The following is a 14,745-nucleotide window of genomic DNA, read 5'->3' as shown; positions in this document are numbered from 1 at the left end:
TGGCAGCATCACTGATATCTCATCCCAGGGGCCTGTATACGACTCTGGATTTTCTCTTATCAAGATAACTTCAAGGATTAACCCTGGGTTTTCCGTACTGCGACGCTCATTCACTTCTCGCCGGGATAAATCACCCCAGTAACTTGCACTGAATGTGTAACCTGTTACCGAGCAGGATACGTTCTTGATTGGTTCAGCGCTGAGCTGCAGAGGAGAGGAGGGGAGAAAGTGTTTAGCTCAATCTTTTTTGACATAATAAAATAAATCCTCCTCACGGAGACTTTGAAGGATGTTTTTATTATTGACTTGTTCCAAGTCTGTTTACCTGCACGAGGGTTGATCTGGAATGAAGAAGTTAAAAATAATTCTCACACTGGCATGAGCTGCAGAAACAAGAATTTATGGAACAGAGAACTACTCATGCCGTCGCGGTGATGAATTAATATTCCAACACAAAACACACACACACGGGGGAAACTCCACCTCAAAACAACTGGATGTGGCGCGTGTGTGAGAGTGTGTATGCAAGTGTTTGTTCCTGTAATAGTTGCATTGAATTGAATAAACTTAGAGCACACAACAACATAAATGTAAAGACATGCTTGTGTTAATCGGGTGTACATAAGGGACATCTCTCTCTCTCTCTCTCTCTGGCTCTCCGTTTCTAAATGTAAACATTTATTAATATGCTATATCATATCTCAATCATAAGCATAATACTAATTATATCAATGTAAAGAATCATATTTTTAATGTGTGAAAATTTGGGGAGTGACGATTATTACAGGCGGACTCCACCTTCCACAGTCGAGGTGCAGGGTGCTCCATCCAGTATGGCGTCGCGCTACAAGGTCAGCTCCAGTAGCTCAGCGCCAGCCAATGAGGCGTCTCCGTATATTATGGATCAATGGAAGCATCTGTTGATGGATGTGTGCGTGTCAGAGTACTCGTGCCACATTGTTATCCTGTAATAATGATTTGTGCAGCTTAAGTATGTTAAATCGTGACTTAAAAACGTCAATGTAGCTTTTGAGGAGGAAGTATTGGACGTACCGGAACCTGCTTGACGTGGTTTGAAGATTCATCTACGCTGGTTTCCTGCGTACAGGATGAGTCACGCCTAACTCCTGTTGCTCGGATGAGCAGGGCCTTCTGCTGGCCTCTAGAACTGCTGCAACAAGAGGTTGCTCACTGGGGCATAATGGAAAGAGTGCCGTGGCGGTGGTGGCACAGTCAGGCCAGACCTTCATTTCCCACTCAGAGTGCCCAGACTAAATGGATGCACTCAGGATGCTGTGGATAAAAGCAACAAATGAATGACAGATGTGGCATGAAGCTGCATACAGTGTCGGTACAAGCCGTCCACCCTGCTCACGTCCTCTCATCTCTCTGTTTTCTTGTTCCCAGAACACTTGAACAATCTGGACACACTCAGGGGAGTGTTTGTTGTTTATGCTCTCAAGATATAATGTAAAAAAAAAAAAAAAAAACACTCAGAGCCACATGCTTTCACTTTGCTTGAAGACTTTAAAGTAGACCTACCACCACCCAACAAAAACCAGATGTACATTTCTAACTTATGTCACCGTATTCTTAAAACAAGAATTAAAAATTTTTTTTTGCAAAAGAATATATCCCCCAAATGTTCTGCTCTGATTTGCTGAACACAATAGATGATTGGGAATGAACTTCACCAACTGTTGTAAGATTTGGAAAATGCAAAACCTCCGACTCTATTCCAAATTTCCCCACCATTTTTCTTTTTTTAGTAGCGTAGACTGTACCTCACTCTGTGCACTAACATGTTCGTTTATGAAGGCCATTAAGCACTCAAAATGCATGCCTGGGAAAGTAGAATGGGTTCGTAAATAAAAGAGGCAACCATGAAATATTTGGTAAGATACAAAAGCAGATGAGAGACACAGAATTATTAGGCTTTATTTCGTGAAGACCATGTGAACACAAACCAACAATGCGACCACATTTTGTTCAATTGCAGAGTATTTCTGAGGTTGGGGGAAAAAAAAGCAACAACAACACAAAAATACAATTTGTCCTTACACAATTCTCCAGTGAATGTCCGTATTAGTTAAAAGACTATTTTATATTGTATCCCTCCATCTTATGTCCTACTTCATCCAGTTCTGGTACAACAAAATACTTAAAACCCAAAGGCACAGGCTGACATTTTCGGGAAATACATCTACTTTTCTATTCTAAATTAGTTGAGGTCCTTGATAACCCCAATGCAAGAACTCCTAATTAGTTTGAGACTGAAACAATTGGGGAGAAAGGAAATGTAACATTTGGGTCTCTTCAAAAGGTACAACATGTGCTTTACAGCACCTTGCACTGCTTTTTGTTTCCCTTGATAGAGCTATATCTCAACTTTTAATTTGTATAACAACAACAAGATATGGTTTTACAGGGCATTAAATGATAGAATTGTTTTTGCTACATTGCAGTCATGGTTAACAAAAAAACCCACAAAACACAACAAAATAAAACACCAACGACTGAAACTTTAAATGTTAGTTGCAGCAGAATTTATATGTTTGTTGGACCTCTGATTAAAAATGAAAGCCAAGTATATACACAACAGTTTTTTTTTTCCTCGTCCTGACCTCCAGTTACTTCTTTGATTCGCAGGAAAATTTGCATTCAGTATAGTGAAGTTACGGCTTGTATAAACCCCAACGTCATAATGCCAGTGCAATATTGTTTATCTGACATCATGTCCAAAAAATAGGATCGCAGATCGTTTTGAGAAATGGTACAAATCATTTCAACCATGTGTGAGACTTTGTAGGCTTCCATTCTCCCGTATGCACCGGCCCCCTCTTACACGGTGCACTCAGAGACGAAAGTTTCTGCTGTGAAGACAAACTTTCATTACAGCTTGCAAGAACTGGATTCCAACACGCTTACTTCAGATGTGGTGTTCTGCTGCAGTTCAAGTCTTGTCAGGCCACCTCCTGTTTGAATAATTCATGGAACAGTTCGTAAAATCAGAACTGTCCTCTTGGGGACTATGCATGCAAATCTGATATGAGGACGTGTTGACAGCAGGAGGTACCGTCCTTATTGGAGCGCAGATGGCCAAAGACAGAGAAGATCCGGGTACGTCCTCTAACTACTGCTACGTTTAAGCGAACGTCGCGGGATCTAAACGCATCGCTGCTCTCAAAGGACACGCCATCATATTTGGTGTGTTTAGCTTGTCTTGTGTGCGGCGTCACGCACTCCTGCATATCTGGCAATTAGTCGTTTTTGTTTCTATTTGACACCTGCGGTAACCTTGGTATCACTATTGCCGCCCCCTGAAAAATTTACCTTTTATTGCGAGAAAACACATATCCAAGTGTGAAAGCTCACATTTGCCCTCATTATTATACCACAAACACTCGAATACACACAATGACGCACGCACACAGTTTCAACAAGGGTAATATGCACACACGAAGTCAGCTCTTCTGCGGAAAATGCTTATTCCGGCTGATGGAGTGTATAATTCCAACACTGGAATAGTAATGATGGCATTGTAATTCAGATGGATAGAGGAGAAATGAGATTCTGGGGCTTTCTGCATATTGTCACTATTGAGTTCTGCACCATTCTCTTGGTGAAAGTGAAATGAATTGAGAGCTGGGATGAGCTTACATGTCTAACTTGCTGAAGCGACCCACAAGTCTCACCTTGCAGCAATTTGTGAATCTAAAACTAGTCTAAAACTAATCTTAATTGAGTTCTAAAACGAAACAGTCATGCACACACACACACACACACACACACACACACACACACACACACACACACACACACACACACACACACACACACACACACACACACACAGATTTATGCACTATGCTAACACTCTCAGTCATCCTGTTGGTATGCATCCTACAAGCAAATGGCTGCAATTATATTAAGCACCCCAGCAATTAGAGTGAGAACAAACAGCCTTGCCATACAGTATTTCTTGTAATGTCATTTCACAGAGTTGGCTAATTGTGCTTCGTTTTCTCCAGAAAACATTCTTTGTCACTCTCGCTTTGCCTCACAGAGGCACCCACACAGTTAATCAAAGAGCCGAATATCCTCTTTCTCTCCAGCACTGAGTGCTGTCAAGTGTCTTTGAATGAACGCTGAGCATCTTAGTGTCATCGAAGGCCCTAAAAGAGGAAGAATTATTCTCCTTTTCTCATCTGCTTTCTTCCTCTCAAGGCTGTGAGACAGCCTGTGGCGAGAGGTTAGCTGAAAGAGAATATCTCAGCCGGATCAATAAAGCATTGTGATGTGATTATTATTACTTGAGGAAGTCTCCTGCTTTTCCTTTTTTTCCGAGTGCTATGGGGGAGCAGTGAAGGACACCCAGAAATACAACATTGCTGTCAATATGTGATGTTTAACCTTAAATCGACTAAAAGGATTCTATAAATTTAAGTAGTCACTTTACCATCATTCTCAAGTCAGTTTTTTTTATTTTTTTAATCAAAGAGCTCTGGGCTCCAGTTGACAACCTTCTTTATCTTTTATAAGAAACTTATCAAAATACTTGAAAATAGACATCCCATTTCCAGTGTGGGACGAGATGACATTTTATGAATATAAAGTCAGTGTGAATCAATGTGTTTATGTACCGTTCATATATAATAAGATCCGTTAAATAGACCAAAACTCACATAATTCCAGTGAGAGCTCAAAGAATCATCTACATCAGATGGATTTCTGGGTGTAAACAAGTTTTTTTATTTATACATTCTCCATTAGTATGTTCATATTCAGAAGAAAAGCCAGAGAGTGTGCCGTTGATTCCAGTTTTGTTACACACATCTCAGCTGTCAGACCAGACTCAAGCTAAAATTAGATACAAGCTGTTTTTTTTTTTCTTTTTTCCGGAAGCCATTGTTGATGTTTTTCCCCTGGAATTAAACCTCAAAAGCTCTTTTTTGTTCATCAGAATCACATATGGAGAGGTCTGAAAAAGTCAGATGGTTTTAAACTCATGCAGATTTAATGATATCTTTGTACTTTTTTTTTTCATTTGAAGTGTGTGGAGCTATTAATATGCAGAAAGTTTCCACCTCCAGAAGGTGGGAACAGGGGTCGCCTATAAGTTGATAAATCAGCATGACTATGTCCCTGGAAGTGGGTGGGATTGTTTCCTTCAGTATGTGACATATAAAAACTCTCCAGATCTACGTTAACAAGGCGTCCATTGGTTCAGAGATAATAATTGTGCCCATCCTTACGTCTATTCCCTGAATCTGCTTTATTTACCTTGGGATTGGTGATTGGAGTTTATAATAGTTGATATCAAGACAGAGAGGCAGGCAACACCATTGACAGTTTCCCCATTCAATCATAGGGTTAATACTGAGAGACACAGTAAATGACAACATCTATGACCAATTCAGTCACAAGGTTAATGTGACAAACATGATGACAAAAATATCTCATACACTTAAACACTAAGGGACCAGACAATGGCCTTAGTGTGAGGCCAAAGTGCTGCTAACCGCTATTTCATATTTTACATACACATTCCATCATTGTTTGCCCCAATAGTGCTTATTTATATAAGATGCTTTTTTTCTTCCCTTATACACCTAAAATTGCTGTTTCTATAAACCCCAGTGAGTCGCCATAAATGTCAGTGCTCATGACACCTCCATGAAGCCCTTTTAAAAAAGGGAACAGCATTTTGTGGTGCAGTTCGCTGACCAGGACAAAGGTGAATAAAACAGAAAAGTTCACAATGGTCCATTTCACTTTGTGCTCACATTGACATTTTTAATATTGGATAAAAGAAAAACGCATGCCAGACAGCTGTTGTGACTTTTTTTCCGCACCATAACATCCAAACCAACCCCGTGTACTGAGATAAATGCAATTTTACCGGAAATGAAATGATTCCAAGCATATATAGCTGCATTTAAATGTATAAAACCATCTGAATCTGCAGGGATTTTACTGCTGTGCAGGTTAATAATATTTTTGTGCATTTGGACGGCCCTGTATTTGGTTTCTTTTGGTGTCGTCGGCCCGTACTGCAGCAGACTCAGGTTGACCTTCAATCAAACCATTCCACTGTCCATTTGTAAACTGCTTGATTAAAATAGACTTGGTCATCTCTTTTGGTGTGTATAGACTGACGTCTTTGCAGTTACACAAACAGACCGACGCTGCGATCACACTCGGGTTCATTTAAACCGGGCTAATTGTGACAAATGTGAACACGCCCTCAGTTAACAGACAAAAACACAGAGTTGCTTGCTGCATGTATATAGGCAAATGCATAAAAGATAGTATCTTTCCAGGTTTTCTGCTATATCAGGGTCGATTTTCCTTGTGTGTGTGTATTACAGGCAATGACAAATTAAAAACTTGTTCATATTGATTAATCCAGACAAAGAACAAAATCAGTTGCTGTACTTGATAAAGCAGCTTGGAAGAAAACAGCTTTTCTCTTTGATGGTAATGGAAACTTCAGTCGGAAGACATTATTCAGTTTTTGTTTGTCACTTAAAGACGGAAATCGTCTAAGTCACCTCTTTGAAATGTGAGACTCTGGAGAGCTGTTATGCTGTCACATCCAGACTCCTGAGCAGTGATTATTATAGTAGGGAAATAAATGAATGAAAACTGTGCCGGGTGGATACTTGTGCAAAACATCTCTATGTACGCAATGAAATCCCATCACGTTATGACCCCTTAGAGGTGATGCATAAGCGTGATCATCCCTTTATCATGGCACTGGATAGTGCACCAAAAGAACAGTTTGTTCTCAAACTTTGTGGACGCAGTAAAAAAAATGGTCAAGCATAAAGATTTGAGTGAGGTTGATAGAGGCCAGATCGCAAAATAACTAAAACTGCAGCTCTTGCGGGGCGTTCTCAGCCTGCAGTGATCAGTATCAATCAAAAATGGTCCGAGGAAAGAAAAGCGGTGAACCAGTGACAAAGTCATGGCTGGCCAAGGCTCACTAATGCATGCTGGGAGTGAAGGCCGGCTCGTCTGGTCCCATTCAACAAATGAGGTACTGCAGATCAAAACGTTTCAGAAGGGAATTATGGTTACTCATAGTGTGATTCTGACACTCAGAAATGTGTCAGAATCACACAGAATATTGCAGATTTTGACTCTGAACATTTAACTGAAATGATCACATGTACTTGTTTAGGCAGAGTCTGGGACTTTGCAGTGGATGAGTGGACATTTCTTGTGCCAAGTCAAACACGACAACGTTTTGATGTGAAAACTTTCATTGAATTTTGGGTGTCTGCTTACATGACATCTGTGCTCAGAGCCGCTGAAAACGCAGCTTTTCTGAAATGCTGCAACTCTGCATAGGGAACCATGGCTGTAGTAATTAGTTCTTCTGCACATGCTCAGTTGATGGACAATAACAACAATGGCGGCTTTCAGAGTGTCATGACTCCCAGTCCATATTCTCTGAAGACTTGGTACTTATTTAGTTGAGAGTCACCCAGAATAGAAATCCAACTTCGTCATCTGTCCATACGAATGTACTCCCACTGTTAAGTTTTACAGCGTATTGTTCTCTTCTCACATTTGAAAGATTTCCTTACAAACATAAACAGCAGCATCCACCAGTGGCCCAACATGTAAGCAACATCTTTTACATCGTGTCTGCCGTTTCCGTGTCAATGGACATCTTTTACAAAATGTTGCCATGTAAACGTAAAACCTTTCTGGAACAAAAATAGAAAACATTGTCACATTTGATACACAAACTGTTTCGATCATGCATTCATCCATCTCCTGCACCGCTCTATCAGATTAGGGACTCTTACTGGAGTCACCCCTAGCTGTATATGGGCAAAAGAGGACATTTATTCTCACCAAAAAGCTACTTAACAACCACCAACTGACCTCAAATGCATTTTTCTTTTTGCAACGTGAAAGAAAACTGGAGTAATTGAAGAAATCCTATGTTCATGCTGGAAGAAAACATGTGAACTCTGTACAACACACGTTCTGTGAGGCAGCGGTGTTAACTACACCACCTATATCAACCCAGAAAACATATAATAAACTTGAGATGCACATCACCACAGAATCGCTGCTGCTTTCAACTCAGTTTTCTCTCCACATCCTGTTGCCTTGTTTTGTTTAGCCACTTGTTTTAGGCCCTGTTTAGCTGGATCAGTGGCGCATACGAAGGGAGAAAATAGAATTAATGAGCCTCTGGGTAAATAAATGGATTTTGGCACTCACCTCCCTCCTTCTCTTGCTCCCTCTTTCACCATAGCACTGACAGTTTAATCAGTTCTTCATTTAATGATTTAATCAACCTTTAAAAAGATATTTTTCCCCTCCCAAACACCTTTTCCTGGGTGAGCTTTCAGTCGGACCTGACTGTAATAAAATAAAGCACTCATCGTTCTGCTGAGGGAATTAGACAAAAATGACTTTCAGCAAGGATACATTTGAGAGAGTGATGAATAATGGCAACGTAATGAAGTTCTTACAAAAGCTTTGGTTTCTCGTATGTGGTTACCTGCCCCAGCATTCAGACATTCATGGGAAACTTCTCTCAAATTTATTTTCTGAATTCGTGCAAACTGAAAGTATTCCAACTTAGACCTTGAAGACAACCCATTTGGAAGTGATAAAAGCTTGATCATAATCACCCCCTTGCATTTATCCTCAAATTTGACAGAGTTTCAGTTTAATCAGATGTGCAATCACACTCAGGCATTATTGTAGTTGCTCGGAGGATGAGCACCCCTTGCACCCTTCCCTGCTTTTCAAATAAAAGCACAAAGCACGGCTCTTGATGGTGTTTTGCAAAAAGGTAGTTGCCTTCACACCTTTTTTTTGATGGATGAGGGACATTGAAGCCAAAAGTTGGTAATAGTCCCTCGCAGTGGCAAAAAGCAATGCTGAAATCCATTCATTTTAACTGCAGAGTGCCTTATCATCCTCTTTCATCGTCAGCCCCTCTTTACCTTTGATCTTACATTTTTCACTTCCCAATCCTCCTCTGCTGCAGCACTTACACCTGTAGACAAAGAGAGAGGACAGAAGAGTGTTAGGCTTTTTGCAGAAAATGGTGCGCACATGCGCGCAGACGCCCGTGCACAAGTGCTGCTCACACACACACACACGCACACAGAACATGGCACTATCATCTGAAGAACATCTGCTCACCATCAAATGTGGCATCAAAGGCTGCGCGTTGCTGGGATTGCATTAGCGTGCTGATGTTTCAGCTCTGATATGCCATAGTGTTACTTGAGGAAACAACACACCCTCCTGCTGCAGTGCCTCCAAGTCTGCAAGCCTCAGTCCGCCGTGTCCCAACAATGAGAGGCTCTTTCTGGCTGTCTGGATAATCAAATGAAGACAGATGATATGCCAGAACTCCTGCAAATGTTGCCTCTCACAAAACTCCCCGAAGTTAAGACTGTATCCCCGTGATTAATATTGCTGGCTATTACAGTTAGTCTTGATTCATCCTGAGTGAGGAGGTAAACTTAGGCATGCTTATCAATACTGACACTTGAGCACCAGACATTTTGTTTGTCTCCTCGCTCAAGGAGCTTAAAGGTGTTAGTGAGAGATAAGTGGAGCTGGATTTTTGTTTTCTTCAGGGAATATCACTCAGTGTCTCTTCATATTGAGCAACATCTGTTGCCACTCTCCTAGTCAACATTATCTATTTTTTTCTTTCTTTTTATAGACTATAGTCAACGTTATCAAAAATAATTTGGAGGTTTTCTAATTTATATGAAATTAGCAACTGATAACTCTGTTATGCTTATGAATTGCAGTGTAGAGCCATTAATTTATGATGAGTCTTTATCAGTCATATGCACATTGATATGATATAAACATTAATTTATCATTTATGCCACTTTATCCAATTTATTGTTGCAGGGAGCTGGAGCTTTACCCATCTGACCATGGATGGACAGGCCAACAGTCCACCACAGGGAAAACAAACAGCCACACAGACATTTAGCACGACAGGAAATTTAGAGTCAAAAAACATTTCCAGAGAATATCTTGAGAAAACTGATGCATGCTCAGAGAAACCCAAAGCGCGCTTGAACGATTACCTGGCTACACCACCATGTGGCTCCGTTGCACAAACTCATGAAGGAGACATGTGAATGTATGGGGTGTGTTTTGGTATATAGAATAGAATAGAATAGTCCTTTATTGTCACTCTGTCGCAATGTTAAAACACCGTGTTAGCAGCAGTGAAATGTGACAGCAATTACAGTGATAGCAATGAAAAAGCACACAATTGTAGAAGATTCAAGACTATGAAGCACTAATCATATATCATTGTGTTAGTCATGTTTCTGACTGAGGCCCCGTTTACACAAGTGAAAACATAATTTTTGCCTTTTTGTTTCATAAATGTTTCACATTCATGTGACAGTGTTTTGAAAACCATATCCTTCTACACAAAGACAATGGCAGAACATCTGAATACCATGTAATTTTAAGATGAGTGTTGTTGTAATGAAACCACACACATACGCAGAGAACAATACGCGATAAATATTAACAACGGCGAGTACACAGATGTTCTCGTGGACAAGATGACCAAGTTATTCTAGGTGACTCTCAGCTATAAAACCACCAAGTTCAAGGAGAATATGGACTTGGAGTCATGATACACAGAGGAAAATTTGTTTGCTTGGAGGAGAATGAAGGAGCAGCCTGGTTCAGTAATAAAGCCCCTTTACTCGTCTTCCTTTCCAGGATGCTACAATAGTAATCCACAGTGATGTGGATAAGTAACTTTGATCTGATTACTGGTTATGAAATAGTAAGGATTCCTGAAAAAAAGTCATATGAGAGTAACGCAATACTAATTAACGTGTCATACTTACTTTTACCCCCATTTCCATGGCAACAGAGTCTAAAAGTTTCACCTCAGGAGCTGTTTTCAAAACGTTGCAGTTTCAGTGGCTCCACGCATCGTTGTAGTGTAAACAGAACATCAAAACAAAAGTTTTCCTCTTTCACTGTAAAAGGTTGTTGTGTAAACGGAGCCTGAGGTAAGAGGCTTCACTGGAAAGAAACTCGAGCTGTGGAGTGATTAGCACTTCTGGCTCACAGCGTTAAAACACTCATGTTCTCCTTGTGCGTGTGTGGTTTCTTCTGTTGAGGGTTCTAAAATCAAGTTGTTTGTCCTTCTGTGATGGACTGGCCACTTGTCAGCTGGGATTGGCTGCAGCACCCCGTGACCCTAACTTGGGTAAAACAGTGGAGACGATGAATGAATGAATTGGTTAATTTATATATTACAGCTGTATGAATTTAAATGTCAAATATATTAGGTAGAGTTCTTTGATTTCCGGTCTATTCCGTCACATCTGTCAACCCTTCATTTTGTTAAAGGGGTCATATTGTGCAAAATTCACTTTCTAACAGTAATATGGGTCCACGTACCTGGGAATCACATCCAGAAGTAAAGAAAGTCAGTCGTCTCTCTCCATGGATTGATAACATTTTCAAAACTTGTGTTGCTCCAATGAGCCAATCAGAAATCAAACCCTATAAATTGATTTAGCCAATCCAAATCAAGGTAGACCCTCCCTTTGACCCAATCACAATCAGGCAGCTCTGCTCTGGCACATGGCACCACGAGAGGAAGTACTTCCTCCTCTTCCCAAGATGGACATGTGGGCAGAGCCAGTCCAGCTCACACAGACACAGCAGATTCTGAGTGCAGCTCCTATGATCCAATATTCAAATAGCGGAAAATCAAATAAAAGTTGGATTTGGGGTAATAGAAAAAGTTGTATAATATGACTCCTTACTATGAATTTAACACTCCTGATCTCTTGTGTAGATTTCCACATAGTCTACCAGATAAACGTATGTGACACAATCAATGTGAAAGCCAGGCTTATTGATTCTTGAGTTTTAAACGCTAACAATAAATTCTTCACTAAACATGTACTTTGTAAAGATGTCCAGTCAGGACCTCATGTCTCCTCTGAGAAGATAGTTTCACAGCCACAAACAACTCGGCTGCGAGCTTCTATGATGCAGCCGGGACACTTACACGGGAACTCGATATCATACTTAATGAAAGTAAAAGTGGTTTGTTGGGATGATACACTTCTTTGTTCTTGCTGAGTAAATCAATGCCATTCTCATATCTGATCCTGTATAATTAAATAGCAAGCTACAGCCAGGGTAGCTTGGTTTAGCATAGATACTCAAAACAAGTAGAGGCAGGAAGCCTGTCTATGTCCAAAGGAGAGAAAAACCCAGATAAAGCGCACAAATTAGCATAGAACATCTGGTGGTGTCAGCTCCATATTTATCACATGGGTAAGCGACATAATTATGAGAGTGGTGCTAATCTATCATCTAACTTTTGGCAAAACATATTAAATATAAAATAATAATAAGAACAATGACTTTATTCAATGCTGAAAGGGAGAAAGATCCATTTTTGATTATTATTTTTTTCATATTTTCTCAGCTGCTCATGCATTTTCAATTTCAGTTCCAATGTTTGTGGTTTCAGCAACTTCATACATTTAATCCAGAGTTGGTTGTTACTGTCTTTTTTGTTGCTGTAGCTCTTTCCTTAATGATTTGTTGCAGAGTTGGTGGATGACTCATTGCGAATGCTAATCACAAACAGCTTGTTTTGCTGAACAGATATGAAGAGGAATGGTTTTAAAACCATATCGTGCCCACAGACCACATCAAATACCAGTGTCCACTGGGATTTCCTGTGGAGCTATATGCATGGTAATTACATGGCTCAGTGTGATCTTTATCATAGGTTCCGTTTTATATTTCTATTTCAATATTGACATGAGCACATGTGGCCGCTCGTCAGATTGGTTTGCTCCGAGGCTGCAAACAAAGATTACCAGCGTGTTCCTCACTGAAGTGTGTGAATTGTCTATTCGCTGTCATATTGCCCCGTCGCACCACGGCCACCGATCCACAGCACACCTATGTGTGGAGGCAAAGGTATGAAGGTTTGTGGTGTGCGGGAGAGATCCAGGTGTGAGAAAGTCTTCCCAGCACTGATTGCTTAAGCATTGAGCCTGTAAGACTGAGCATGTGGTCACACGGTAATTAGCACAACAAAATGCAGCCTGTCTGAGTTCAATGAGGCTCTCACAGACGGCGACAGCTGAGCAGCAACTAAAAAAAGGAGGAAGCAATGTTGCAGTAAATACTGCAATCTCAGTGCTTGTCTTTGTGATGGTCAGACAGACATAATCCAATTGCTGCCGAGGTAAATATCCAGAGTTACTTACTAACTGCAGGCTATTAAAAGTAAATTTCCCAAACAGAACTGATGTGCAGTGAAGCCATATGTTGGCGTGGTGCTCAGCACTCTTTTGAGAATATCCCTGGTGAGAGTGCAGTCCAGCTGGTTACTGTGGCTCTTTCTGTGGGGAGCATTGAATCCAAAATGCACTCAGGTATGAGTGTGTTGTTTTTGCCCTGTAATGGACTGGGGAAGCCGCCACAGTGTTCCCTGCCTTTGCCCATAACCAGATGGGCTCCAGCTTCCCGCCACCAGAAATTAGATAAAGCAGTACAGAATATGGATGTGTTTTATCATTTGACCAATTAGAATTAAATAAATGTTAAAGTATTAAACCATACACTGATCCGACTTCGGTGCATGCGATCTACTTCACTATTAAATGTTATCATGAGTTTGATCACATGTATTGAACATAGAAATCTGATGAAAGCGATCCATATATTATCTATTGTGTGTTTTCTGCTTCAAACAAAGTAGGAATGCCAAAACTATTCAACTTTAACTTCCCATTCTCACCAGCTCTATTTGAGAGATATTTATTCTCTTACTTGTATACTATCTGATATTTCAATAGGCACTTTTCAACTTACCACAAACAAATTGTTCTGATGAGGCAGAACAAAACATTCACCAACCCACCGCAGACAACTCTTCTCCCTTGAGGTGTGGGCTGCTGCCTCTGACATCAAGCACTAGAGCAGCACCCAAAAGCGACAGACAAAAGCAAACATGATGAATGTGCCGAAGAAATGGAGGGCTAATTTTCCCCCAGCATGCATTTTGTTTGCCTAATTAATTTGCTGTGGTTCAGGCACTTTGCCCAAATGCCGTTAGAAAGAAGCGGAGAGAAAGAAATAAAGGTAGAAAGCAAGGCTATCCTGCTGGATATCCAGTACTGTGTGTGTGTGTGTGTGTGTGTGTGTGTGTGTGTGTGTGTGTGTGTGTGTGTGTGTGTGTGTGTGTGTGTGTGTGTGTACTTCCCTGGGTTTTCTTTCTGATCCAATAATCTACTGCCAATAAAATACATGGATTCTCTGATAATTGTTTTAATTTAGTCTATTTTCACAAGTTTTATCACACACACACACACACACACACACACACACACACACACACACACACACACACACACACACACACACACACACACACACACACACACACACACACACACACACACACACACACACAATGACTGCCGCAGTAAGTGCACCTCCTTGAAGATTTATGCTGTTTGCAATGATTTTTGTGTCGTTTCTGTTTGACTGAACCAGATTCAGGATCCTTAGCTTTTTAAAGCAGCTATAGGATAAAACCAACAGCCTGGCCGAACTGCTGTTCATTTAAAAGAAACAAATGCAAATTCATATCAATAAAGTAGACTTTTTTTTCTTTAACATTATTGACTGTAGCATCACATCAATTGTTCAATTACTTTTGAGAAAATG

The sequence above is a fragment of the Blennius ocellaris genome (assembly GCF_963422515.1).
Source record: "Blennius ocellaris genome assembly, chromosome: 18".
NCBI classification, from domain to species: Eukaryota; Metazoa; Chordata; class Actinopteri; order Blenniiformes; family Blenniidae; genus Blennius; species Blennius ocellaris.
Note: the sequence above shows the minus strand (reverse complement) of the source record.